Source organism: Lithobates pipiens, unplaced genomic scaffold (assembly GCF_037356315.1).
Source record: "Lithobates pipiens isolate NorthernLeopardFrog02 unplaced genomic scaffold, aLitPip1_a1.2 Scaffold_18, whole genome shotgun sequence".
NCBI classification, from domain to species: Eukaryota; Metazoa; Chordata; class Amphibia; order Anura; family Ranidae; genus Lithobates; species Lithobates pipiens.
In genome coordinates this window covers 474,146,371-474,174,364 of record NW_027507758.1, presented here as the reverse complement: position 1 = coordinate 474,174,364, position 27,994 = coordinate 474,146,371, and positions in this window count along the sequence as shown.

Below are 27,994 nucleotides of genomic sequence, written 5' to 3'. Positions count from 1 at the left end.
GGATTTCTCTCTTCTCTCCCTTTTAGGTCTGGGATTTCTCTCTTCTTTTCATTTTTAGGTCCAGGATTTCTCTTTTCGGTCCAGGATTTCGCCTTTCTCTCCCTTTTTAGGTATGGGTTTTTTCTTTTCTCTCCCTTTTAGGCTAAGGATTTCTCTCTTCTCTCCCTTTTTGGTCACTAATTTCTCTCTTGTCTCCCTTTTTAGGTCCAGGATTTCTCTTCTCGGTCCAGGATTTCGCTCTTCTCTCCCTTTTAGGTCCCGGATTTCTCTCTTCTCTCCCTTTTTAGGTCCAGGATTTTTCTCTTCTCTCCCTTTTAGATCAAGGATTTATCTCTTCTCTCCCTTTTTAGGTCAAGGATTTCTCTCTTCTCTCCCTTTTTAGGTCCAGGGTTTCTCTTTTAGGTCCAGGATTTCTCTCTTCTCTCCATTTTAGGTCCAGGATTTCTCTCTTCTCTCCCTTTTTAGGTCCAGGATTTCTCTCTTCTGTCCCTTTTTAGGTCCAGGATTTCTCTCTTCTCTCCCTTTTTAGGTCCAGGGTTTCTCTCTTCTCTCCATTTTTAGGTCCAGGATTTCTCTTCTCGGTCCAGGATTTCGCTCTTCTCTCCCTTTTAGGTCCCGGATTTCTCTGTTCTCTCCCTTTTTTAGGTCCAGGATTTCTCTCTTCTCTCCCTTTTTAGGTCCAGGGTTTCTCTTTTCGGTCCAGGATTTCTCTTTTCTCTCCATTTTTTGGTCCAGGATTTCGCTCCTCTCTCCCTTCTAGGTCCAGGATTTCTCTCTTCTCTCCATTTTTAGGTCCAGGATTTCTCTTCTCGGTCCAGGATTTCGCTCTTCTCTCCCTTTTAGGTCCCGGATTTCTCTCTTCTCTCCCTTTTTTTAGGTCCAGGATTTCTCTCTTCTCTCCGTTTTTAGGTCCAGGATTTCTCTTTTCGGTCCAGGATTTCGCATTTCTCTGCCTTTTTAGGTATGGGTTTTTTCTTTTCTCTCCCTTTTAGGCTAAGGATTTCGCTCTTCTCTCCCCTTTTGGTCACTAATTTCTCTCTTGTCTCCCTTTTTAGGTCCAGGATTTCTCTCTTCTCTCCATTGTTAGGTCCAGCATTTCTCTTCTCGGTCCAGGATTTCGCTCTTCTCTCCCTTTTAGGTCCCGGATTTCTCTCTTCTCTCCCTTTTAGGTCTGGGATTTCTCTCTTCTTTTCATTTTTAGGTCCAGGATTTCTCTTTTCGGTCCAGGATTTCGCCTTTCTCTCCCTTTTTAGGTATGGGTTTTTTCTTTTCTCTCCCTTTTAGGCTAAGGATTTCTCTCTTCTCTCCCTTTTTGGTCACTAATTTCTCTCTTGTCTCCCTTTTTAGGTCCAGGATTTCTCTCTTCTCTCCCTTTTAGGTCTGGGATTTCTCTCTTCTTTCCATTTTTAGGTCCAGGATTTCTCTTTTCGGTCCAGGATTTCGCATTTCTCTCCCTTTTTAGGTATGGGTTTTTTCTTTTCTCTCCCTTTTAGGCTAAGGATTTCTCTCTTCTCTCCCTTTTTGGTCACTAATTTCTCTCTTGTCTCCCTTTTTAGGTCCAGGATTTCTCTCTTCTCTCCATTGTTAGGTCCAGGATTTCTCTTCTCGGTCCAGGATTTCGCTCTTCTCTCCCTTTTAGGTCCCGGATTTCTCTCTTCTCTCCCTTTTTAGGTCCAGGATTTTTCTCTTCTCTCCCTTTTAGATCAAGGATTTATCTCTTCTCTCCCTTTTTAGGTCAAGGATTTCTCTCTTCTCTCCCTTTTTAGGTCCAGGGTTTCTCTTTTAGGTCCAGGATTTCTCTCTTCTCTCCATTTTAGGTCCAGGATTTCTCTCTTCTCTCCCTTTTTAGGTCCAGGATTTCTCTCTTCTGTCCCTTTTTAGGTCCAGGATTTCTCTCTTCTCTCCCTTTTTAGGTCCAGGGTTTCTCTCTTCTCTCCATTTTTAGGTCCAGGATTTCTCTTCTCGGTCCAGGATTTCGCTCTTCTCTCCCTTTTAGGTCCCGGATTTCTCTGTTCTCTCCCTTTTTTAGGTCCAGGATTTCTCTCTTCTCTCCCTTTTTAGGTCCAGGGTTTCTCTTTTCGGTCCAGGATTTCTCTCTTCTCTCCATTTTTTGGTCCAGGATTTCGCTCCTCTCTCCCTTCTAGGTCCAGGATTTCTCTCTTCTCTCCATTTTTAGGTCCAGGATTTCTCTTCTCGGTCCAGGATTTCGCTCTTCTCTCCCTTTTAGGTCCCGGATTTCTCTCTTCTCTCCCTTTTTTTAGGTCCAGGATTTCTCTCTTCTCTCCGTTTTTAGGTCCAGGATTTCTCTTTTCGGTCCAGGATTTCGCATTTCTCTGCCTTTTTAGGTATGGGTTTTTTCTTTTCTCTCCCTTTTAGGCTAAGGATTTCGCTCTTCTCTCCCCTTTTGGTCACTAATTTCTCTCTTGTCTCCCTTTTTAGGTCCAGGATTTCTCTCTTCTCTCCATTGTTAGGTCCAGCATTTCTCTTCTCGGTCCAGGATTTCGCTCTTCTCTCCCTTTTAGGTCCCGGATTTCTCTCTTCTCTCCCTTTTAGGTCTGGGATTTCTCTCTTCTTTTCATTTTTAGGTCCAGGATTTCTCTTTTCGGTCCAGGATTTCGCCTTTCTCTCCCTTTTTAGGTATGGGTTTTTTCTTTTCTCTCCCTTTTAGGCTAAGGATTTCTCTCTTCTCTCCCTTTTTGGTCACTAATTTCTCTCTTGTCTCCCTTTTTAGGTCCAGGATTTCTCTCTTCTCTCCCTTTTAGGTCTGGGATTTCTCTCTTCTTTCCATTTTTAGGTCCAGGATTTCTCTTTTCGGTCCTGGATTTCGCATTTCTCTCCCTTTTTAGGTATGGGTTTTTTCTTTTCTCTCCCTTTTAGGCTAAGGATTTCTCTCTTCTCTCCCTTTTTGGTCACTAATTTCTCTCTTGTCTCCCTTTTTAGGTCCAGGATTTCTCTCTTCTCTCCATTGTTAGGTCCAGGATTTCTCTTCTCGGTCCAGGATTTCGCTCTTCTCTCCCTTTTAGGTCCCGGATTTCTCTCTTCTCTCCCTTTTTAGGTCCAGGATTTTTCTCTTCTCTCCCTTTTAGATCAAGGATTTATCTCTTCTCTCCCATTTTAGGTCAAGGATTTCTCTCTTCTCTCCCTTTTTAGGTCCAGGGTTTCTCTTTTAGGTCCAGGATTTCTCTCTTCTCTCCATTTTAGGTCCAGGATTTCTCTCTTCTCTCCCTTTTTAGGTCCAGGATTTCTCTCTTCTCTCCCTTTTTTTAGGTCCAGGATTTCTCTCTTCTCTCCGTTTTTAGGTCCAGGATTTCTCTTTTCGGTCCAGGATTTCGCATTTCTCTGCCTTTTTAGGTATGGGTTTTTTCTTTTCTCTCCCTTTTAGGCTAAGGATTTCGCTCTTCTCTCCCCTTTTGGTCACTAATTTCTCTCTTGTCTCCCTTTTTAGGTCCAGGATTTCTCTCTTCTCTCCATTGTTAGGTCCAGCATTTCTCTTCTCGGTCCAGGATTTCGCTCTTCTCTCCCTTTTAGGTCCCGGATTTCTCTCTTCTCTCCCTTTTTAGGTCCAGGATTTTTCTCTTCTCTCCCTTTTAGATCAAGGATTTATCTCTTCTCTCCCTTTTTAGGTCAAGGATTTCTCTCTTCTCTCCCTTTTTAGGTCCAGGGTTTCTCTTTTAGGTCCAGGATTTCTCTCTTCTCTCCATTTTAGGTCCAGGATTTCTCTCTTCTCTCCCTTTTTAGGTCCAGGATTTCTCTCTTCTGTCCCTTTTTAGGTCCAGGATTTCTCTCTTCTCTCCCTTTTTAGGTCCAGGGTTTCTCTCTTCTCTCCATTTTTAGGTCCAGGATTTCTCTTCTCGGTCCAGGATTTCGCTCTTCTCTCCCTTTTAGGTCCCGGATTTCTCTGTTCTCTCCCTTTTTTAGGTCCAGGATTTCTCTCTTCTCTCCCTTTTTAGGTCCAGGGTTTCTCTTTTCGGTCCAGGATTTCTCTTTTCTCTCCATTTTTTGGTCCAGGATTTCGCTCCTCTCTCCCTTCTAGGTCCAGGATTTCTCTCTTCTCTCCATTTTTAGGTCCAGGATTTCTCTTCTCGGTCCAGGATTTCGCTCTTCTCTCCCTTTTAGGTCCCGGATTTCTCTCTTCTCTCCCTTTTTTTAGGTCCAGGATTTCTCTCTTCTCTCCGTTTTTAGGTCCAGGATTTCTCTTTTCGGTCCAGGATTTCGCATTTCTCTGCCTTTTTAGGTATGGGTTTTTTCTTTTCTCTCCCTTTTAGGCTAAGGATTTCGCTCTTCTCTCCCCTTTTGGTCACTAATTTCTCTCTTGTCTCCCTTTTTAGGTCCAGGATTTCTCTCTTCTCTCCATTGTTAGGTCCAGCATTTCTCTTCTCGGTCCAGGATTTCGCTCTTCTCTCCCTTTTAGGTCCCGGATTTCTCTCTTCTCTCCCTTTTAGGTCTGGGATTTCTCTCTTCTTTTCATTTTTAGGTCCAGGATTTCTCTTTTCGGTCCAGGATTTCGCCTTTCTCTCCCTTTTTAGGTATGGGTTTTTTCTTTTCTCTCCCTTTTAGGCTAAGGATTTCTCTCTTCTCTCCCTTTTTGGTAACTAATTTCTCTCTTGTCTCCCTTTTTAGGTCCAGGATTTCTCTCTTCTCTCCCTTTTAGGTCTGGGATTTCTCTCTTCTTTCCATTTTTAGGTCCAGGATTTCTCTTTTCGGTCCAGGATTTCGCATTTCTCTCCCTTTTTAGGTATGGGTTTTTTCTTTTCTCTCCCTTTTAGGCTAAGGATTTCTCTCTTCTCTCCCTTTTTGGTCACTAATTTCTCTCTTGTCTCCCTTTTTAGGTCCAGGATTTCTCTCTTCTCTCCATTGTTAGGTCCAGGATTTCTCTTCTCGGTCCAGGATTTCGCTCTTCTCTCCCTTTTAGGTCCCGGATTTCTCTCTTCTCTCCCTTTTTAGGTCCAGGATTTTTCTCTTCTCTCCCTTTTAGATCAAGGATTTATCTCTTCTCTCCCTTTTTAGGTCAAGGATTTCTCTCTTCTCTCCCTTTTTAGGTCCAGGGTTTCTCTTTTAGGTCCAGGATTTCTCTCTTCTCTCCATTTTAGGTCCAGGATTTCTCTCTTCTCTCCCTTTTTAGGTCCAGGATTTCTCTCTTCTGTCCCTTTTTAGGTCCAGGATTTCTCTCTTCTCTCCCTTTTTAGGTCCAGGGTTTCTCTCTTCTCTCCATTTTTAGGTCCAGGATTTCTCTTCTCGGTCCAGGATTTCGCTCTTCTCTCCCTTTTAGGTCCCGGATTTCTCTGTTCTCTCCCTTTTTTAGGTCCAGGATTTCTCTCTTCTCTCCCTTTTTAGGTCCAGGGTTTCTCTTTTCGGTCCAGGATTTCTCTCTTCTCTCCATTTTTTGGTCCAGGATTTCGCTCCTCTCTCCCTTCTAGGTCCAGGATTTCTCTCTTCTCTCCATTTTTAGGTCCAGGATTTCTCTTCTCGGTCCAGGATTTCGCTCTTCTCTCCCTTTTAGGTCCCGGATTTCTCTCTTCTCTCCCTTTTTTTAGGTCCAGGATTTCTCTCTTCTCTCCGTTTTTAGGTCCAGGATTTCTCTTTTCGGTCCAGGATTTCGCATTTCTCTGCCTTTTTAGGTATGGGTTTTTTCTTTTCTCTCCCTTTTAGGCTAAGGATTTCGCTCTTCTCTCCCCTTTTGGTCACTAATTTCTCTCTTGTCTCCCTTTTTAGGTCCAGGATTTCTCTCTTCTCTCCATTGTTAGGTCCAGCATTTCTCTTCTCGGTCCAGGATTTCGCTCTTCTCTCCCTTTTAGGTCCCGGATTTCTCTCTTCTCTCCCTTTTAGGTCTGGGATTTCTCTCTTCTTTTCATTTTTAGGTCCAGGATTTCTCTTTTCGGTCCAGGATTTCGCCTTTCTCTCCCTTTTTAGGTATGGGTTTTTTCTTTTCTCTCCCTTTTAGGCTAAGGATTTCTCTCTTCTCTCCCTTTTTGGTCACTAATTTCTCTCTTGTCTCCCTTTTTAGGTCCAGGATTTCTCTCTTCTCTCCCTTTTAGGTCTGGGATTTCTCTCTTCTTTCCATTTTTAGGTCCAGGATTTCTCTTTTCGGTCCTGGATTTCGCATTTCTCTCCCTTTTTAGGTATGGGTTTTTTCTTTTCTCTCCCTTTTAGGCTAAGGATTTCTCTCTTCTCTCCCTTTTTGGTCACTAATTTCTCTCTTGTCTCCCTTTTTAGGTCCAGGATTTCTCTCTTCTCTCCATTGTTAGGTCCAGGATTTCTCTTCTCGGTCCAGGATTTCGCTCTTCTCTCCCTTTTAGGTCCCGGATTTCTCTCTTCTCTCCCTTTTTAGGTCCAGGATTTTTCTCTTCTCTCCCTTTTAGATCAAGGATTTATCTCTTCTCTCCCATTTTAGGTCAAGGATTTCTCTCTTCTCTCCCTTTTTAGGTCCAGGGTTTCTCTTTTAGGTCCAGGATTTCTCTCTTCTCTCCATTTTAGGTCCAGGATTTCTCTCTTCTCTCCCTTTTTAGGTCCAGGATTTCTCTCTTCTGTCCCTTTTTAGGTCCAGGATTTCTCTCTTCTCTCCCTTTTTAGGTCCAGGGTTTCTCTCTTCTCTCCATTTTTAGGTCCAGGATTTCTCTTCTCGGTCCAGGATTTCGCTCTTCTCTCCCTTTTAGGTCCCGGATTTCTCTGTTCTCTCCCTTTTTTAGGTCCAGGATTTCTCTCTTCTCTCCCTTTTTAGGTCCAGGGTTTCTCTTTTCGGTCCAGGATTTCTCTCTTCTCTCCATTTTTTGGTCCAGGATTTCGCTCCTCTCTCCCTTCTAGGTCCAGGATTTCTCTCTTCTCTCCATTTTTAGGTCCAGGATTTCTCTTCTCGGTCCAGGATTTCGCTCTTCTCTCCCTTTTAGGTCCCGGATTTCTCTCTTCTCTCCCTTTTTTTAGGTCCAGGATTTCTCTCTTCTCTCCGTTTTTAGGTCCAGGATTTCTCTTTTCGGTCCAGGATTTCGCATTTCTCTGCCTTTTTAGGTATGGGTTTTTTCTTTTCTCTCCCTTTTAGGCTAAGGATTTCGCTCTTCTCTCCCCTTTTGGTCACTAATTTCTCTCTTGTCTCCCTTTTTAGGTCCAGGATTTCTCTCTTCTCTCCATTGTTAGGTCCAGCATTTCTCTTCTCGGTCCAGGATTTCGCTCTTCTCTCCCTTTTAGGTCCCGGATTTCTCTCTTCTCTCCCTTTTAGGTCTGGGATTTCTCTCTTCTTTTCATTTTTAGGTCCAGGATTTCTCTTTTCGGTCCAGGATTTCGCCTTTCTCTCCCTTTTTAGGTATGGGTTTTTTCTTTTCTCTCCCTTTTAGGCTAAGGATTTCTCTCTTCTCTCCCTTTTTGGTCACTAATTTCTCTCTTGTCTCCCTTTTTAGGTCCAGGATTTCTCTCTTCTCTCCCTTTTAGGTCTGGGATTTCTCTCTTCTTTCCATTTTTAGGTCCAGGATTTCTCTTTTCGGTCCAGGATTTCGCATTTCTCTCCCTTTTTAGGTATGGGTTTTTTCTTTTCTCTCCCTTTTAGGCTAAGGATTTCTCTCTTCTCTCCCTTTTTGGTCACTAATTTCTCTCTTGTCTCCCTTTTTAGGTCCAGGATTTCTCTCTTCTCTCCATTGTTAGGTCCAGGATTTCTCTTCTCGGTCCAGGATTTCGCTCTTCTCTCCCTTTTAGGTCCCGGATTTCTCTCTTCTCTCCCTTTTTAGGTCCAGGATTTTTCTCTTCTCTCCCTTTTAGATCAAGGATTTATCTCTTCTCTCCCTTTTTAGGTCAAGGATTTCTCTCTTCTCTCCCTTTTTAGGTCCAGGGTTTCTCTTTTAGGTCCAGGATTTCTCTCTTCTCTCCATTTTAGGTCCAGGATTTCTCTCTTCTCTCCCTTTTTAGGTCCAGGATTTCTCTCTTCTGTCCCTTTTTAGGTCCAGGGTTTCTCTCTTCTCTCCCTTCTAGGTCCAGGATTTTTCTCTTCTCTCCATTTTTAGGTCCAGCATTTCTCTTCTCGGTCCAGGATTTCGCTCTTCTCTCCCTTTTAGGTCCCGGATTTCAATCTTCTCTCCCTTTTAGGTCTGGGATTTCTCTCTTCTTTTCATTTTTAGGTCCAGGATTTCTCTTTTCGGTCCAGGATTTCGCATTTCTCTCCCTTTTTAGGTATGGGTTTTTTCTTTTCTCTCCCTTTTAGGCTAAGGATTTCTCTCTTCTCTCCCTTTTTGTTCACTAATTTCTCTCTTCTCTCCCTTTTTAGGTCCAGGACTTCTCTCTTGTCTCCCTTTTTAGGTCCAGAATTTCTCTCTTCTCTCATTTTTAGGTCCGGGATTTCTCTCTTCTCTCCATTTTAGGTCTGGGATTTCTCTCTTCTTTCCCCTTTTTAGGTCCAGGATTTCTCTCTTCTCTCATTTTTAGGTCCAGGATTTCTCTCTTCTCTCCATTTTAGGTCCAGGATTTCTCTCTTCTCTCCCTTTTTAGGTCCAGGATTTCTCTCTTCTCTTCCTTCTAGGTCCAGGATTTCTCTCTTCTCTCCATTTTTAGGTCCAGCATTTCTCTTCTCGGTCCAGGATTTCTCTCTTCTCTCCCTTTTAGGTCTGGGATTTCTCTCTTCTTTCCATTTTTAGGTCCAGGATTTCTCTTTTCGGTCCAGGATTTCGCATTTCTCTGCCTTTTTAGGTATGGGTTTTTTCTTTTCTCTCCCTTTTAGGCTAAGGATTTCTCTCTTCTCTCCTTTTTGGTCACTAATTTCTCTCTTCTCTCCCTTTTTAGGTCCAGGACTTCTCTCTTGTCTCCCTTTTTAGGTCCAGGATTTCTCTTTTCGGTCCAGGATTTCGCATTTCTCTCCCTTTTTAGGTATGGGTTTTTTCTTTTCTCTCCCTTTTAGGCTAAGGATTTCGCTCTTCTCTCCCTTTTTGGTCACTAATTTCTCTCTTGTCTCCCTTTTTAGGTCCAGGATTTCTCTCTTCTCTCCATTGTTAGGTCCAGCATTTCTCTTCTCGGTCCAGGATTTCGCTCTTCTCTCCCTTTTAGGTCCCGGATTTCTCTCTTCTCTCCCTTTTAGGTCTGGGATTTCTCTCTTCTTTTCATTTTTAGGTCCAGGATTTCTCTTTTCGGTCCAGGATTTCGCAATTCTCTCCCTTTTTAGGTATGGGTTTTTTCTTTTCTCTCCCTTTTAGGCTAAGGATTTCTCTCTTCTCTCCTTTTTGGTCACTAATTTCTCTCTTCTCTCCCTTTTTAGGTCCAGGACTTCTCTCTTGTCTCCCTTTTTAGGTCCAGGATTTCTCTCTTCTCTCATTTTTAGGTCAAGGATTTCTCTCTTCTCTCCCTTTTTAGGTCAAGGATTTCTCTCTTCTCTCCCTTTTTAGGTCCAGGGTTTCTCTTTTAGGTCCAGGATTTCTCTCTTCTCTCCATTTTAGGTCCAGGATTTCTCTCTCCTCTCCCTTTTTAGGTCCAGGATTTCTCTCTTCTGTCCCTTTTTTAGGTCCAGGATTTCTCTCTTCTCTCCCTTTTTAGGTCCAGGGTTTCTCTCTTCTCTCCATTTTTAGGTCCAGGATTTCTCTTCTCAGTCCAGGATTTCGCTCTTCTCTCCCTTTTAGGTCCCGGATTTCTCTGTTCTCTCCCTTTTTTAGGTCCAGGATTTCTCTCTTCTCTCCCTTTTTAGGTCCAGGGTTTCTCTTTTCGGTCCAGGATTTCTCTCTTCTCTCCATTTTTTGGTCTAGGATTTCGCTCCTCTCTCCCTTCTAGGTCCAGGATTTCTCTCTTCTCTCCATTTTTAGGTCCAGGATTTCTCTTCTCGGTCCAGGATTTCGCTCTTCTCTCCCTTTTAGGTCCCGGATTTCTCTCTTCTCTCCCTTTTTTTAGGTCCAGGATTTCTCTCTTCTCTCCGTTTTTAGGTCCAGGGTTTCTCTTTTAGGTCCAGGATTTCTCTCTTCTCTCATTTTTAGGTCCAGGATTTCTCTCTTCTCTCCCTTCTAGGTCCAGGATTTTTCTCTTCTCTCCATTTTTAGGTCCAGCATTTCTCTTCTCGGTCCAGGATTTCGCTCTTCTCTCCCTTTTAGGTCCCGGATTTCTCTCTTCTCTCCCTTTTAGGTCTGGGATTTCTCTCTTCTTTTCATTTTTAGGTCCAGGATTTCTCTTTTCGGTCCAGGATTTCGCCTTTCTCTCCCTTTTTAGGTATGGGTTTTTTCTTTTCTCTCCCTTTTAGGCTAAGGATTTCTCTCTTCTCTCCTTTTTGGTCACTAATTTCTCTCTTCTCTCCCTTTTTAGGTCCAGGACTTCTCTCTTGTCTCCCTTTTTAGGTCCAGGATTTCTCTTTTCGGTCCAGGATTTCGCATTTCTCTCCCTTTTTAGGTATGGGTTTTTTCTTTTCTCTCCCTTTTAGGCTAAGGATTTCGCTCTTCTCTCCCTTTTTGGTCACTAATTTCTCTCTTCTCTCCCTTTTTAGGTCCAGGACTTCTCTCTTGTCTCCCTTTTTAGGTCCAGAATTTCTCTCTTCTCTCATTTTTAGGTCCAGGATTTCTGTCTTCTCTCCATTTTAGGTCTGGGATTTCTCTCTTCTTTCCACTTTTTAGGTCCAGGATTTCTCTTTTCAGTCCAGGATTTCGCATTTCTCTCCCTTTTAGGTACGGGTTTTTTCTTTTCTCTCCCTTTTAGGCTAAGGATTTCTCTCTTCTCTCCCTTTTTGGTCACTAATTTCTCTCTTCTCTCCCTTTTTAGGTCCAGGACTTCTCTCGTGTCTCCTTTTTTAGGTCCAGGATTTCTCTCTTCTCTCATTTTTAGGTCCAGGATTTCTCTCTTCTCTCCCTTTTAGGTCAAGGATTTCTTTCTTCTCTCCCTTTTTAGGTCCAGGATTTCTCTCTTCTCTCCCTTTTTAGGTCCAGGGTTTCTCTTTTAGGTCCAGGATTTCTCTCTTCTCTCCATTTTTAGGTCCAGGATTTCGCTCCTCTCTCCCTTCTGGGTCCAGGATTTCTCTCTTCTCTCCATTTTTAGGTCCAGGATTTCTCTTCTCTGTCCAGGATTTCGCTCTTCTCTCCCTTTTAGGTCCCGGATTTCTCTCTTCTCTCCCTTTTTTAGGTCCAGGATTTCTCTCTTCTCTCTGTTTTTAGGTCCAGGGTTTCTCTTTTAGGTCCAGGATTTCTCTCTTCTCTCATTTTTAGGTCCAGGATTTCTCTCTTCTCTCCATTTTTAGGTCCAGGATTTCTCTTCTCGGTCCCGGATTTCTCTCTTCTCTCCCTTTTTTAGGTCCAGGATTTCTCTCTTCTCTCCCTTTTTAGGTCCAGGATTTCTCTCTTCTCTCCCTTTTAGGTCAAGGATTTCTCTCTTCTCTCCCTTTTTAGGTCAAGGATTTCTCTCTTCTCTCCCTTTTTAGGTCCAGGATTTCTCTCTTCTCTCCTTTTTTAGGTCCAGGATTTCTCTCTTCTCTCCCTTTTAGGTCTGGCATTTCTCTCTTCTTTCCATTTTTAGGTCCAGGATTTCTCTTTTCGGTCCAGGATTTCGCATTTCTCTCCCTTTTTAGGTATGGGTTTTTTCTTTTCTCTCCCTTTTAGGCTAAGGATTTCTCTCTTCTCTCCTTTTTGGTCACTGATTTCTCTCTTCTCTCCCTTTTTAGGTCCAGGACTTCTCTCTTCTCTCCCTTTTAGGTCAAGGATTTCTCTCTACTCTCCCTTTTTAGGTCAAGGATTTCTCTCTTCTCTCCCTTTTTTAGGTCCAGGATTTCTCTCTTCTCTCCCTTTTTAGGTCCAGGATTTCTCTCTTCCCTCCCTTCTAGGTCCAGGATTTCTCTCTTCTCTCCCTTTTTAGGTCAAGGATTTCTCTCTACTCTCGCTTTTTAGGTCAAGGATTTCTCTCTTCTCTCCCTTTTTTAGGTCCAGGATTTCTCTCTTCTCTCCCTTCTAGGTCCAGGATTTTTCTCTTCTCTCCATTTTTAGGTCCAGCATTTCTCTTCTCGGTCCAGGATTTCGCTCTTCTCTCCCTTTTAGGTCCCGGATTTCTCTCTTCTCTCCCTTTTAGGTCTGGGATTTCTCTCTTCTTTTCATTTTTAGGTCCAGGATTTCTCTTTTCGGTCCAGGATTTCGCCTTTCTCTCCCTTTTTAGGTATGGGTTTTTTCTTTTCTCTCCCTTTTAGGCTAAGGATTTCTCTCTTCTCTCCTTTTTGGTCACTAATTTCTCTCTTCTCTCCCTTTTTAGGTCCAGGACTTCTCTCTTGTCTCCCTTTTTAGGTCCAGGATTTCTCTTTTCGGTCCAGGATTTCGCATTTCTCTCCCTTTTTAGGTATGGGTTTTTTCTTTTCTCTCCCTTTTAGGCTAAGGATTTCGCTCTTCTCTCCCTTTTTGGTCACTAATTTCTCTCTTCTCTCCCTTTTTAGGTTCAGGACTTCTCTCTTGTCTCCCTTTTTAGGTCCAGAATTTCTCTCTTCTCTCATTTTTAGGTCCAGGATTTCTGTCTTCTCTCCATTTTAGGTCTGGGATTTCTCTCTTCTTTCCACTTTTTAGGTCCAGGATTTCTCTTTTCAGTCCAGGATTTCGCATTTCTCTCCCTTTTAGGTACGGGTTTTTTCTTTTCTCTCCCTTTTAGGCTAAGGATTTCTCTCTTCTCTCCCTTTTTGGTCACTAATTTCTCTCTTCTCTCCCTTTTTAGGTCCAGGACTTCTCTCGTGTCTCCTTTTTTAGGTCCAGGATTTCTCTCTTCTCTCATTTTTAGGTCCAGGATTTCTCTCTTCTCTCCCTTTTAGGTCAAGGATTTCTTTCTTCTCTCCCTTTTTAGGTCCAGGATTTCTCTCTTCTCTCCCTTTTTAGGTCCAGGGTTTCTCTTTTAGGTCCAGGATTTCTCTCTTCTCTCCATTTTTAGGTCCAGGATTTCGCTCCTCTCTCCCTTCTGGGTCCAGGATTTCTCTCTTCTCTCCATTTTTAGGTCCAGGATTTCTCTTCTCTGTCCAGGATTTCGCTCTTCTCTCCCTTTTAGGTCCCGGATTTCTCTCTTCTCTCCCTTTTTTAGGTCCAGGATTTCTCTCTTCTCTCTGTTTTTAGGTCCAGGGTTTCTCTTTTAGGTCCAGGATTTCTCTCTTCTCTCATTTTTAGGTCCAGGATTTCTCTCTTCTCTCCATTTTTAGGTCCAGGATTTCTCTTCTCGGTCCCGGATTTCTCTCTTCTCTCCCTTTTTTAGGTCCAGGATTTCTCTCTTCTCTCCCTTTTTAGGTCCAGGATTTCTCTCTTCTCTCCCTTTTAGGTCAAGGATTTCTCTCTTCTCTCCCTTTTTAGGTCAAGGATTTCTCTCTTCTCTCCCTTTTTAGGTCCAGGATTTCTCTCTTCTCTCCTTTTTTAGGTCCAGGATTTCTCTCTTCTCTCCCTTTTAGGTCTGGCATTTCTCTCTTCTTTCCATTTTTAGGTCCAGGATTTCTCTTTTCGGTCCAGGATTTCGCATTTCTCTCCCTTTTTAGGTATGGGTTTTTTCTTTTCTCTCCCTTTTAGGCTAAGGATTTCTCTCTTCTCTCCTTTTTGGTCACTGATTTCTCTCTTCTCTCCCTTTTTAGGTCCAGGACTTCTCTCTTCTCTCCCTTTTAGGTCAAGGATTTCTCTCTACTCTCCCTTTTTTAGGTCCAGGATTTCTCTCTTCTCTCCCTTTTTAGGTCCAGGATTTCTCTCTTCCCTCCCTTCTAGGTCCAGGATTTCTCTCTTCTCTCCCTTTTTAGGTCAAGGATTTCTCTCTACTCTCCCTTTTTAGGTCAAGGATTTCTCTCTTCTCTCCCTTTTTTAGGTCCAGGATTTCTCTCTTCTCTCCCTTTTTAGGTCCAGGATTTCTCTCTTCTCTCCCTTCTAGGTCCAGGATTTCTCTCTTCTCTCCCTTTTTAGATCAAGGATTTCTCTCTACTCTCCCTTTTTTAGGTCCAGGATTTCTCTCTTCTCTCCCTTTTTAGGTCCAGGATTTCTCTCTTCTCTCCCTTTTAGGTCAAGGATTTCTCTCTTCTCTCCCTTTTTAGGTCAAGGATTTCTCTCTTCTCTCCCTTTTTAGGTCCAGGATTTCTCTCTTCTCTCCTTTTTTAGGTCCAGGATTTCTCTCTTCTCTCCCTTTTAGGTCTGGCATTTCTCTCTTCTTTCCATTTTTAGGTCCAGGATTTCTCTTTTCGGTCCAGGATTTCGCATTTCTCTCCCTTTTTAGGTATGGGTTTTTTCTTTTCTCTCCCTTTTAGGCTAAGGATTTCTCTCTTCTCTCCTTTTTGGTCACTGATTTCTCTCTTCTCTCCCTTTTTAGGTCCAGGACTTCTCTCTTCTCTCCCTTTTAGGTCAAGGATTTCTCTCTACTCTCCCTTTTTAGGTCAAGGATTTCTCTCTTCTCTCCCTTTTTTAGGTCCAGGATTTCTCTCTTCTCTCCCTTTTTAGGTCCAGGATTTCTCTCTTCCCTCCCTTCTAGGTCCAGGATTTCTCTCTTCTCTCCCTTTTTAGGTCAAGGATTTCTCTCTACTCTCCCTTTTTAGGTCAAGGATTTCTCTCTTCTCTCCCTTTTTTAGGTCCAGGATTTCTCTCTTCTCTCCCTTTTTAGGTCCAGGATTTCTCTCTTCTCTCCCTTCTAGGTCCAGGATTTCTCTCTTCTCTCCCTTTTTAGGTCAAGGATTTCTCTCTACTCTCCCTTTTTAGGTCAAGGATTTCTCTCTTCTCTCCCTTTTTTAGGTCCAGGATTTCTCTCTTCTCTCCATTTTTAGGTCCAGGATTTCTCTCTACTCTCCCTTTTTAGGTCAAGGATTTCTCTCTTCTCTCCCTTTTCTAGGTCCAGGATTTCTCTCTTCTCTCCCTTTTTAGGTCCAGGATTTCTCTCTTCCCTCCCTTCTAGGTCCAGGATTTCTCTCTTCTCTCCCTTTTTAGGTCAAGGATTTCTCTCTACTCTCCCTTTTTAGGTCAAGGATTTCTCTCTTCTCTCCCTTTTTTAGGTCCAGGATTTCTCTCTTCTCTCCCTTTTTAGGTCCAGGATTTCTCTCTTCTCTCCCTTCTAGGTCCAGGATTTCTCTCTTCTCTCCCTTTTTAGGTCAAGGATTTCTCTCTACTCTCCCTTTTTAGGTCAAGGATTTCTCTCTTCTCTCCCTTTTTTAGGTCCAGGATTTCTCTCTTCTCTCCATTTTTAGGTCCAGGATTTCTCTCTACTCTCCCTTTTTAGGTCAAGAATTTCTCTCTTCTCTCCCTTTTCTAGGTCCAGGATTTCTCTCTTCTCTCCCTTTTTAGGTCCAGGATTTCTCTCTTCCCTCCCTTCTAGGTCCAGGATTTCTCTCTTCTCTCCCTTTTTAGGTCAAGGATTTCTCTCTTCTCTCCCTTTTTTAGGTCCAGGATTTCTCTCTTCTCTCCCTTTTTAGGTCCAGGATTTCTCTCTTATCTCCCTTCTAGGTCCAGGATTTCTCTCTTCTCTCCCTTTTTAGGTCAAGGATTTCTCTCTACTCTCCCTTTTTAGGTCAAGGATTTCTCTCTTCTCTCCCTTTTTTAGGTCCAGGATTTCTCTCTTCTCTCCCTTTTAGGTCTGGGATTTCTCTCTTCTTTTCATTTTTAGGTCCAGGATTTCTCTTTTCGGTCCAGGATTTCGCCTTTCTCTCCCTTTTTAGGTATGGGTTTTTTCTTTTCTCTCCCTTTTAGGCTAAGGATTTCTCTCTTCTCTCCTTTTTGGTCACTAATTTCTCTCTTCTCTCCCTTTTTAGGTCCAGGACTTCTCTCTTCTCTCCCTTTTTAGGTCCAGGATTTCTCTTTTCGGTCCAGGATTTCGCATTTCTCTCCCTTTTTAGGTATGGGTTTTTTCTTTTCTCTCCCTTTTAGGCTAAGGATTTCGCTCTTCTCTCCCTTTTTGGTCACTAATTTCTCTCTTCTCTCCCTTTTTAGGTCCAGGACTTCTCTCTTGTCTCCCTTTTTAGGTCCAGAATTTCTCTCTTCTCTCATTTTTAGGTCCAGGATTTCTGTCTTCTCTCCATTTTAGGTCTGGGATTTCTCTCTTCTTTCCACTTTTTAGGTCCAGGATTTCTCTTTTCAGTCCAGGATTTCGCATTTCTCTCCCTTTTAGGTACGGGTTTTTTCTTTTCTCTCCCTTTTAGGCTAAGGATTTCTCTCTTCTCTCCCTTTTTGGTCACTAATTTCTCTCTTCTCTCCCTTTTTAGGTCCAGGACTTCTCTCGTGTCTCCTTTTTTAGGTCCAGGATTTCTCTCTTCTCTCATTTTTAGGTCCAGGATTTCTCTCTTCTCTCCCTTTTAGGTCAAGGATTTCTTTCTTCTCTCCCTTTTTAGGTCCAGGATTTCTCTCTTCTCTCCCTTTTTAGGTCCAGGGTTTCTCTTTTAGGTCCAGGATTTCTCTCTTCTCTCCATTTTTAGGTCCAGGATTTCGCTCCTCTCTCCCTTCTGGGTCCAGGATTTCTCTCTTCTCTCCATTTTTAGGTCCAGGATTTCTCTTCTCTGTCCAGGATTTTGCTCTTCTCTCCCTTTTAGGTCCCGGATTTCTCTCTTCTCTCCCTTTTTTAGGTCCAGGATTTCTCTCTTCTCTCCGTTTTTAGGTCCAGGGTTTCTCTTTTAGGTCCAGGATTTCTCTCTTCTCTCATTTTTAGGTCCAGGATTTCTCTCTTCTCTCCATTTTTAGGTCCAGGATTTCTCTTCTCGGTCCCGGATTTCTCTCTTCTCTCCCTTTTTTAGGTCCAGGATTTCTCTCTTCTCTCCCTTTTTAGGTCCAGGATTTCTCTCTTCTCTCCCTTTTAGGTCAAGAATTTCTCTCTTCTCTCCCTTTTTAGGTCAAGGATTTCTCTCTTCTCTCCCTTTTTAGGTCCAGGATTTCTCTCTTCTCTCCTTTTTTAGGTCCAGGATTTCTCTCTTCTCTCCCTTATAGGTCTGGCATTTCTCTCTTCTTTCCATTTTTAGGTCCAGGATTTCTCTTTTCGGTCCAGGATTTCGCATTTCTCTCCCTTTTTAGGTATGGGTTTTTTCTTTTCTCTCCCTTTTAGGCTAAGGATTTCTCTCTTCTCTCCTTTTTGGTCACTGATTTCTCTCTTCTCTCCCTTTTTAGGTCCAGGACTTCTCTCTTCTCTCCCTTTTAGGTCAAGGATTTCTCTCTACTCTCCCTTTTTAGGTCAAGGATTTCTCTCTTCTCTCCCTTTTTTAGGTCCAGGATTTCTCTCTTCTCTCCCTTTTTAGGTCCAGGATTTCTCTCTTCCCTCCCTTCTAGGTCCAGGATTTCTCTCTTCTCTCCCTTTTTAGGTCAAGGATTTCTCTCTACTCTCCCTTTTTAGGTCAAGGATTTCTCTCTTCTCTCCCTTTTTTAGGTCCAGGATTTCTCTCTTCTCTCCCTTTTTAGGTCAAGGATTTCTCTCTACTCTCCCTTTTTAGGTCAAGGATTTCTCTCTTCTCTCCCTTTTTTAGGTCCAGGATTTCTCTCTTCTCTCCCTTTTTAGGTCCAGGATTTCTCTCTTCTCTCCCTTCTAGGTCCAGGATTTCTCTCTTCTCTCCCTTTTTAGGTCAAGGATTTCTCTCTACTCTCCCTTTTTAGGTCAAGGATTTCTCTCTTCTCTCCCTTTTTTAGGTCCAGGATTTCTCTCTTCTCTCCCTTTTTAGGTCAAGGATTTCTCTCTACTCTCCCTTTTTAGGTCAAGGATTTCTCTCTTCTCTCCCTTTTTTAGGTCCAGGATTTCTCTCTTCTCTCCCTTTTTAGGTCCAGGATTTCTCTCTTCTCTCCCTTCTAGGTCCAGGATTTCTCTCTTCTCTCCCTTTTTAGGTCAAGGATTTCTCTCTACTCTCCCTTTTTAGGTCAAGGATTTCTCTCTTCTCTCCCTTTTTTAGGTCCAGGATTTCTCTCTTCTCTCCATTTTTAGGTCCAGGATTTCTCTCTACTCTCCCTTTTTAGGTCAAGAATTTCTCTCTTCTCTCCCTTTTCTAGGTCCAGGATTTCTCTCTTCTCTCCCTTTTTAGGTCCAGGATTTCTCTCTTCCCTCCCTTCTAGGTCCAGGATTTCTCTCTTCTCTCCCTTTTTAGGTCAAGGATTTCTCTCTTCTCTCCCTTTTTTAGGTCCAGGATTTCTCTCTTCTCTCCCTTTTTAGGTCCAGGATTTCTCTCTTATCTCCCTTCTAGGTCCAGGATTTCTCTCTTCTCTCCCTTTTTAGGTCAAGGATTTCTCTCTACTCTCCCTTTTTAGGTCAAGGATTTCTCTCTTCTCTCCCTTTTTTAGGTCCAGGATTTCTCTCTTCTCTCCCTTTTAGGTCTGGGATTTCTCTCTTCTTTTCATTTTTAGGTCCAGGATTTCTCTTTTCGGTCCAGGATTTCGCCTTTCTCTCCCTTTTTAGGTATGGGTTTTTTCTTTTCTCTCCCTTTTAGGCTAAGGATTTCTCTCTTCTCTCCTTTTTGGTCACTAATTTCTCTCTTCTCTCCCTTTTTAGGTCCAGGACTTCTCTCTTGTCTCCCTTTTTAGGTCCAGGATTTCTCTTTTCGGTCCAGGATTTCGCATTTCTCTCCCTTTTTAGGTATGGGTTTTTTCTTTTCTCTCCCTTTTAGGCTAAGGATTTCGCTCTTCTCTCCCTTTTTGGTCACTAATTTCTCTCTTCTCTCCCTTTTTAGGTCCAGGACTTCTCTCTTGTCTCCCTTTTTAGGTCCAGAATTTCTCTCTTCTCTCATTTTTAGGTCCAGGATTTCTGTCTTCTCTCCATTTTAGGTCTGGGATTTCTCTCTTCTTTCCACTTTTTAGGTCCAGGATTTCTCTTTTCAGTCCAGGATTTCGCATTTCTCTCCCTTTTAGGTACGGGTTTTTTCTTTTCTCTCCCTTTTAGGCTAAGGATTTCTCTCTTCTCTCCCTTTTTGGTCACTAATTTCTCTCTTCTCTCCCTTTTTAGGTCCAGGACTTCTCTCGTGTCTCCTTTTTTAGGTCCAGGATTTCTCTCTTCTCTCATTTTTAGGTCCAGGATTTCTCTCTTCTCTCCCTTTTAGGTCAAGGATTTCTTTCTTCTCTCCCTTTTTAGGTCCAGGATTTCTCTCTTCTCTCCCTTTTTAGGTCCAGGGTTTCTCTTTTAGGTCCAGGATTTCTCTCTTCTCTCCATTTTTAGGTCCAGGATTTCGCTCCTCTCTCCCTTCTGGGTCCAGGATTTCTCTCTTCTCTCCATTTTTAGGTCCAGGATTTCTCTTCTCTGTCCAGGATTTTGCTCTTCTCTCCCTTTTAGGTCCCGGATTTCTCTCTTCTCTCCCTTTTTTAGGTCCAGGATTTCTCTCTTCTCTCCGTTTTTAGGTCCAGGGTTTCTCTTTTAGGTCCAGGATTTCTCTCTTCTCTCATTTTTAGGTCCAGGATTTCTCTCTTCTCTCCATTTTTAGGTCCAGGATTTCTCTTCTCGGTCCCGGATTTCTCACTTCTCTCCCTTTTTTAGGTCCAGGATTTCTCTCTTCTCTCCCTTTTTAGGTCCAGGATTTCTCTCTTCTCTCCCTTTTAGGTCAAGGATTTCTCTCTTCTCTCCCTTTTTAGGTCAAGGATTTCTCTCTTCTCTCCCTTTTTAGGTCCAGGATTTCTCTCTTCTCTCCTTTTTTAGGTCCAGGATTTCTCTCTTCTCTCCCTTATAGGTCTGGCATTTCTCTCTTCTTTCCATTTTTAGGTCCAGGATTTCTCTTTTCGGTCCAGGATTTCGCATTTCTCTCCCTTTTTAGGTATGGGTTTTTTCTTTTCTCTCCCTTTTAGGCTAAGGATTTCTCTCTTCTCTCCTTTTTGGTCACTGATTTCTCTCTTCTCTCCCTTTTTAGGTCCAGGACTTCTCTCTTCTCTCCCTTTTAGGTCAAGGATTTCTCTCTACTCTCCCTTTTTAGGTCAAGGATTTCTCTCTTCTCTCCCTTTTTTAGGTCCAGGATTTCTCTCTTCTCTCCCTTTTTAGGTCCAGGATTTCTCTCTTCCCTCCCTTCTAGGTCCAGGATTTCTCTCTTCTCTCCCTTTTTAGGTCAAGGATTTCTCTCTACTCTCCCTTTTTAGGTCAAGGATTTCTCTCTTCTCTCCCTTTTTTAGGTCCAGGATTTCTCTCTTCTCTCCCTTTTTAGGTCCAGGATTTCTCTCTTCTCTCCCTTCTAGGTCCAGGATTTCTCTCTTCTCTCCCTTTTTAGGTCAAGGATTTCTCTCTACTCTCCCTTTTTTAGGTCCAGGATTTCTCTCTTCTCTCCCTTTTTAGGTCAAGGATTTCTCTCTTCTCTCCCTTTTAGGTCAAGGATTTCTCTCTTCTCTCCCTTTTTAGGTCAAGGATTTCTCTCTTCTCTCCCTTTTTAGGTCCAGGATTTCTCTCTTCTCTCCTTTTTTAGGTCCAGGATTTCTCTCTTCTCTCCCTTTTAGGTCTGGCATTTCTCTCTTCTTTCCATTTTTAGGTCCAGGATTTCTCTTTTCGGTCCAGGATTTCGCATTTCTCTCCCTTTTTAGGTATGGGTTTTTTCTTTTCTCTCCCTTTTAGGCTAAGGATTTCTCTCTTCTCTCCTTTTTGGTCACTGATTTCTCTCTTCTCTCCCTTTTTAGGTCCAGGACTTCTCTCTTCTCTCCCTTTTAGGTCAAGGATTTCTCTCTACTCTCCCTTTTTAGGTCAAGGATTTCTCTCTTCTCTCCCTTTTTTAGGTCCAGGATTTCTCTCTTCTCTCCCTTTTTAGGTCCAGGATTTCTCTCTTCCCTCCCTTCTAGGTCCAGGATTTCTCTCTTCTCTCCCTTTTTAGGTCAAGGATTTCTCTCTACTCTCCCTTTTTAGGTCAAGGATTTCTCTCTTCTCTCCCTTTTTTAGGTCCAGGATTTCTCTCTTCTCTCCCTTCTAGGTCCAGGATTTTTCTCTTCTCTCCATTTTTAGGTCCAGCATTTCTCTTCTCGGTCCAGGATTTCACTCTTCTCTCCCTTTTAGGTCCCGGATTTCTCTCTTCTCTCCCTTTTAGGTCTGGGATTTCTCTCTTCTTTTCATTTTTAGGTCCAGGATTTCTCTTTTCGGTCCAGGATTTCGCCTTTCTCTCCCTTTTTAGGTATGGGTTTTTTCTTTTCTCTCCCTTTTAGGCTAAGGATTTCTCTCTTCTCTCCTTTTTGGTCACTAATTTCTCTCTTCTCTCCCTTTTTAGGTCCAGGACTTCTCTCTTGTCTCCCTTTTTAGGTCCAGGATTTCTCTTTTCGGTCCAGGATTTCGCATTTCTCTCCCTTTTTAGGTATGGGTTTTTTCTTTTCTCTCCCTTTTAGGCTAAGGATTTCGCTCTTCTCTCCCTTTTTGGTCACTAATTTCTCTCTTCTCTCCTTTTTTAGGTCCAGGACTTCTCTCTTGTCTCCCTTTTTAGGTCCAGAATTTCTCTCTTCTCTCATTTTTAGGTCCAGGATTTCTGTCTTCTCTCCATTTTAGGTCTGGGATTTCTCTCTTCTTTCCACTTTTTAGGTCCAGGATTTCTCTTTTCAGTCCAGGATTTCGCATTTCTCTCCCTTTTAGGTACGGGTTTTTTCTTTTCTCTCCCTTTTAGGCTAAGGATTTCTCTCTTCTCTCCCTTTTTGGTCACTAATTTCTCTCTTCTCTCCCTTTCTAGGTCCAGGACTTCTCTCGTGTCTCCTTTTTTAGGTCCAGGATTTCTCTCTTCTCTCATTTTTAGGTCCAGGATTTCTCTCTTCTCTCATTTTTAGGTCCAGGATTTCTCTCTTCTCTCCCTTTTAGGTCAAGGATTTCTTTCTTCTCTCCCTTTTTAGGTCCAGGATTTCTCTCTTCTCTCCCTTTTTAGGTCCAGGGTTTCTCTTTTAGGTCCAGGATTTCTCTCTTCTCTCCATTTTTAGGTCCAGGATTTCGCTCCTCTCTCCCTTCTGGGTCCAGGATTTCTCTCTTCTCTCCATTTTTAGGTCCAGGATTTCTCTTCTCTGTCCAGGATTTCGCTCTTCTCTCCCTTTTAGGTCCCGGATTTCTCTCTTCTGTCCCTTTTTTAGGTCCAGGATTTCTCTCTTCTCTCTGTTTTTAGGTCCAGGGTTTCTCTTTTAGGTCCAGGATTTCTCTCTTCTCTCATTTTTAGGTCCAGGATTTCTCTCTTCTCTCCATTTTTAGGTCCAGGATTTCTCTTCTCGGTCCCGGATTTCTCTCTTCTCTCCCTTTTTTAGGTCCAGGATTTCTCTCTTCTCTCCCTTTTTAGGTCCAGGATTTCTCTCTTCTCTCCCTTTTAGGTCAAGGATTTCTCTCTTCTCTCCCTTTTTAGGTCAAGGATTTCTCTCTTCTCTCCCTTTTTAGGTCCAGGATTTCTCTCTTCTCTCCTTTTTTAGGTCCAGGATTTCTCTCTTCTCTCCCTTTTAGGTCTGGCATTTCTCTCTTCTTTCCATTTTTAGGTCCAGGATTTCTCTTTTCGGTCCAGGATTTCGCATTTCTCTCCCTTTTTAGGTATGGGTTTTTTCTTTTCTCTCCCTTTTAGGCTAAGGATTTCTCTCTTCTCTCCTTTTTGGTCACTGATTTCTCTCTTCTCTCCCTTTTTAGGTCCAGGACTTCTCTCTTCTCTCCCTTTTAGGTCAAGGATTTCTCTCTACTCTCCCTTTTTAGGTCAAGGATTTCTCTCTTCTCTCCCTTTTTTAGGTCCAGGATTTCTCTCTTCTCTCCCTTTTTAGGTCCAGGATTTCTCTCTTCCCTCCCTTCTAGGTCCAGGATTTCTCTCTTCTCTCCCTTTTTAGGTCAAGGATTTCTCTCTACTCTCCCTTTTTAGGTCAAGGATTTCTCTCTTCTCTCCCTTTTTTAGGTCCAGGATTTCTCTCTTCTCTCCCTTTTTAGGTCCAGGATTTCTCTCTTCTCTCCCTTCTAGGTCCAGGATTTCTCTCTTCTCTCCCTTTTTAGGTCAAGGATTTCTCTCTACTCTCCCTTTTTAGGTCAAGGATTTCTCTCTTCTCTCCCTTTTTTAGGTCCAGGATTTCTCTCTTCTCTCCATTTTTAGGTCCAGGATTTCTCTCTACTCTCCCTTTTTAGGTCAAGGATTTCTCTCTTCTCTCCCTTTTCTAGGTCCAGGATTTCTCTCTTCTCTCCCTTTTTAGGTCCAGGATTTCTCTCTTCCCTCCCTTCTAGGTCCAGGATTTCTCTCTTCTCTCCCTTTTTAGGTCAAGGATTTCTCTCTTCTCTCCCTTTTTTAGGTCCAGGATTTCTCTCTTCTCTCCCTTTTTAGGTCCAGGATTTCTCTCTTATCTCCCTTCTAGGTCCAGGATTTCTCTCTTCTCTCCCTTTTTAGGTCAAGGATTTCTCTCTACTCTCCCTTTTTAGGTCAAGGATTTCTCTCTTCTCTCCCTTTTTTAGGTCCAGGATTTCTCTCTTCTCTCCCTTTTAGGTCTGGGATTTCTCTCTTCTTTTCATTTTTAGGTCCAGGATTTCTCTTTTCGGTCCAGGATTTCGCCTTTCTCTCCCTTTTTAGGTATGGGTTTTTTCTTTTCTCTCCCTTTTAGGCTAAGGATTTCTCTCTTCTCTCCTTTTTGGTCACTAATTTCTCTCTTCTCTCCCTTTTTAGGTCCAGGACTTCTCTCTTGTCTCCCTTTTTAGGTCCAGGGTTTCTCTTTTAGGTCCAGGATTTCTCTCTTCTCTCCATTTTTAGGTCCAGGATTTCGCTCCTCTCTCCCTTCTGGGTCCAGGATTTCTCTCTTCTCTCCATTTTTAGGTCCAGGATTTCTCTTCTCTGTCCAGGATTTCGCTCTTCTCTCCCTTTTAGGTCCCGGATTTCTCTCTTCTCTCCCTTTTTTAGGTCCAGGATTTCTCTCTTCTCTCCGTTTTTAGGTCCAGGGTTTCTCTTTTAGGTCCAGGATTTCTCTCTTCTCTCATTTTTAGGTCCAGGATTTCTCTCTTCTCTCCATTTTTAGGTCCAGGATTTCTCTTCTCGGTCCCGGATTTCTCTCTTCTCTCCCTTTTTTAGGTCCAGGATTTCTCTCTTCTCTCCCTTTTTAGGTCCAGGATTTCTCTCTTCTCTCCCTTTTAGGTCAAGGATTTCTCTCTTCTCTCCCTTTTTAGGTCAAGGATTTCTCTCTTCTCTCCCTTTTTAGGTCCAGGATTTCTCTCTTCTCTCCTTTTTTAGGTCCAGGATTTCTCTCTTCTCTCCCTTTTAGGTCTGGCATTTCTCTCTTCTTTCCATTTTTAGGTCCAGGATTTCTCTTTTCGGTCCAGGATTTCGCATTTCTCTCCCTTTTTAGGTATGGGTTTTTTCTTTTCTCTCCCTTTTAGGCTAAGGATTTCTCTCTTCTCTCCTTTTTGGTCACTGATTTCTCTCTTCTCTCCCTTTTTAGGTCCAGGACTTCTCTCTTCTCTCCCTTTTAGGTCAAGGATTTCTCTCTACTCTCCCTTTTTAGGTCAAGGATTTCTCTCTTCTCTCCCTTTTTTAGGTCCAGGATTTCTCTCTTCTCTCCCTTTTTAGGTCCAGGATTTCTCTCTTCCCTCCCTTCTAGGTCCAGGATTTCTCTCTTCTCTCCCTTTTTAGGTCAAGGATTTCTCTCTACTCTCCCTTTTTAGGTCAAGGATTTCTCTCTTCTCTCCCTTTTTTAGGTCCAGGATTTCTCTCTTCTCTCCCTTTTTAGGTCCAGGATTTCTCTCTTCTCTCCCTTCTAGGTCCAGGATTTCTCTCTTCTCTCCCTTTTTAGGTCAAGGATTTCTCTCTACTCTCCCTTTTTTAGGTCCAGGATTTCTCTCTTCTCTCCCTTTTTAGGTCCAGGATTTCTCTCTTCTCTCCCTTTTAGGTCAAGGATTTCTCTCTTCTCTCCCTTTTTAGGTCAAGGATTTCTCTCTTCTCTCCCTTTTTAGGTCCAGGATTTCTCTCTTCTCTCCTTTTTTAGGTCCAGGATTTCTCTCTTCTCTCCCTTTTAGGTCTGGCATTTCTCTCTTCTTTCCATTTTTAGGTCCAGGATTTCTCTTTTCGGTCCAGGATTTCGCATTTCTCTCCCTTTTTAGGTATGGGTTTTTTCTTTTCTCTCCCTTTTAGGCTAAGGATTTCTCTCTTCTCTCCTTTTTGGTCACTGATTTCTCTCTTCTCTCCCTTTTTAGGTCCAGGACTTCTCTCTTCTCTCCCTTTTAGGTCAAGGATTTCTCTCTACTCTCCCTTTTTAGGTCAAGGATTTCTCTCTTTTCTCCCTTTTTTAGGTCCAGGATTTCTCTCTTCTCTCCCTTTTTAGGTCCAGGATTTCTCTCTTCCCTCCCTTCTAGGTCCAGGATTTCTCTCTTCTCTCCCTTTTTAGGTCAAGGATTTCTCTCTACTCTCCCTTTTTAGGTCAAGGATTTCTCTCTTCTCTCCCTTTTTTAGGTCCAGGATTTCTCTCTTCTCTCCCTTTTTAGGTCCAGGATTTCTCTCTTCTCTCCCTTCTAGGTCCAGGATTTCTCTCTTCTCTCCCTTTTTAGGTCAAGGATTTCTCTCTACTCTCCCTTTTTAGGTCAAGGATTTCTCTCTTCTCTCCCTTTTTTAGGTCCAGGATTTCTCTCTTCTCTCCATTTTTAGGTCCAGGATTTCTCTCTACTCTCCCTTTTTAGGTCAAGGATTTCTCTCTTCTCTCCCTTTTCTAGGTCCAGGATTTCTCTCTTCTCTCCCTTTTTAGGTCCAGGATTTCTCTCTTCCCTCCCTTCTAGGTCCAGGATTTCTCTCTTCTCTCCCTTTTTAGGTCAAGGATTTCTCTCTACTCTCCCTTTTTAGGTCAAGGATTTCTCTCTTCTCTCCCTTTTTTAGGTCCAGGATTTCTCTCTTCTCTCCCTTTTTAGGTCCAGGATTTCTCTCTTATCTCCCTTCTAGGTCCAGGATTTCTCTCTTCTCTCCCTTTTTAGGTCAAGGATTTCTCTCTACTCTCCCTTTTTAGGTCAAGGATTTCTCTCTTCTCTCCCTTTTTTAGGTCCAGGATTTCTCTCTTCTCTCCATTTTTAGGTCCAGGATTTCTCTCTACTCTCCCTTTTTAGGTCAAGGATTTCTCTCTTCTCTCCCTTTTTAGGTCCAGGATTTCTCTCTTCCCTCCCTTCTAGGTCCAGGATTTCTCTCTTCTCTCCCTTTTTAGGTCAAGGATTTCTCTCTTCTCTCCCTTTTTTAGGTCCAGGATTTCTCTCTTCTCTCCCTTTTTAGGTCCAGGATTTCTCTCTTATCTCCCTTCTAGGTCCAGGATTTCTCTCTTCTCTCCCTTTTTAGGTCAAGGATTTCTCTCTACTCTCCCTTTTTAGGTCAAGGATTTCTCTCTTCTCTCCCTTTTTTAGGTCCAGGATTTCTCTCTTCTCTCCCTTTTAGGTCTGGGATTTCTCTCTTCTTTTCATTTTTAGGTCCAGGATTTCTCTTTTCGGTCCAGGATTTCGCCTTTCTCTCCCTTTTTAGGTATGGGTTTTTTCTTTTCTCTCCCTTTTAGGCTAAGGATTTCTCTCTTCTCTCCTTTTTGGTCACTAATTTCTCTCTTCTCTCCCTTTTTAGGTCCAGGACTTCTCTCTTGTCTCCCTTTTTAGGTCCAGGATTTCTCTTTTCGGTCCAGGATTTCGCATTTCTCTCCCTTTTTAGGTATGGGTTTTTTCTTTTCTCTCCCTTTTAGGCTAAGGATTTCGCTCTTCTCTCCCTTTTTGGTCACTAATTTCTCTCTTCTCTCCCTTTTTAGGTCCAGGACTTCTCTCTTGTCTCCCTTTTTAGGTCCAGAATTTCTCTCTTCTCTCATTTTTAGGTCCAGGATTTCTGTCTTCTCTCCATTTTAGGTCTGGGATTTCTCTCTTCTTTCCACTTTTTAGGTCCAGGATTTCTCTTTTCAGTCCAGGATTTCGCATTTCTCTCCCTTTTAGGTACGGGTTTTTTCTTTTCTCTCCCTTTTAGGCTAAGGATTTCTCTCTTCTCTCCCTTTTTGGTCACTAATTTCTCTCTTCTCTCCCTTTTTAGGTCCAGGACTTCTCTCGTGTCTCCTTTTTTAGGTCCAGGATTTCTCTCTTCTCTCATTTTTAGGTCCAGGATTTCTCTCTTCTCTCCCTTTTAGGTCAAGGATTTCTTTCTTCTCTCCCTTTTTAGGTCCAGGATTTCTCTCTTCTCTCCCTTTTTAGGTCCAGGGTTTCTCTTTTAGGTCCAGGATTTCTCTCTTCTCTCCATTTTTAGGTCCAGGATTTCGCTCCTCTCTCCCTTCTGGGTCCAGGATTTCTCTCTTCTCTCCATTTTTAGGTCCAGGATTTCTCTTCTCTGTCCAGGATTTCGCTCTTCTCTCCCTTTTAGGTCCCGGATTTCTCTCTTCTCTCCCTTTTTTAGGTCCAGGATTTCTCTCTTCTCTCCGTTTTTAGGTCCAGGGTTTCTCTTTTAGGTCCAGGATTTCTCTCTTCTCTCATTTTTAGGTCCAGGATTTCTCTCTTCTCTCCATTTTTAGGTCCAGGATTTCTCTTCTCGGTCCCGGATTTCTCTCTTCTCTCCCTTTTTTAGGTCCAGGATTTCTCTCTTCTCTCCCTTTTTAGGTCCAGGATTTCTCTCTTCTCTCCCTTTTAGGTCAAGGATTTCTCTCTTCTCTCCCTTTTTAGGTCAAGGATTTCTCTCTTCTCTCCCTTTTTAGGTCCAGGATTTCTCTCTTCTCTCCATTTTTAGGTCCAGGATTTCTCTCTTCTCTCCCTTTTAGGTCTGGCATTTCTCTCTTCTTTCCATTTTTAGGTCCAGGATTTCTCTTTTCGGTCCAGGATTTCGCATTTCTCTCCCTTTTTAGGTATGGGTTTTTTCTTTTCTCTCCCTTTTAGGCTAAGGATTTCTCTCTTCTCTCCTTTTTGGTCACTGATTTCTCTCTTCTCTCCCTTTTTAGGTCCAGGACTTCTCTCTTCTCTCCCTTTTAGGTCAAGGATTTCTCTCTACTCTCCCTTTTTAGGTCAAGGATTTCTCTCTTCTCTCCCTTTTTTAGGTCCAGGATTTCTCTCTTCTCTCCCTTTTTAGGTCCAGGATTTCTCTCTTCCCTCCCTTCTAGGTCCAGGATTTCTCTCTTCTCTCCCTTTTTAGGTCAAGGATTTCTCTCTACTCTCCCTTTTTAGGTCAAGGATTTCTCTCTTCTCTCCCTTTTTTAGGTCCAGGATTTCTCTCTTCTCTCCCTTTTTAGGTCCAGGATTTCTCTCTTCTCTCCCTTCTAGGTCC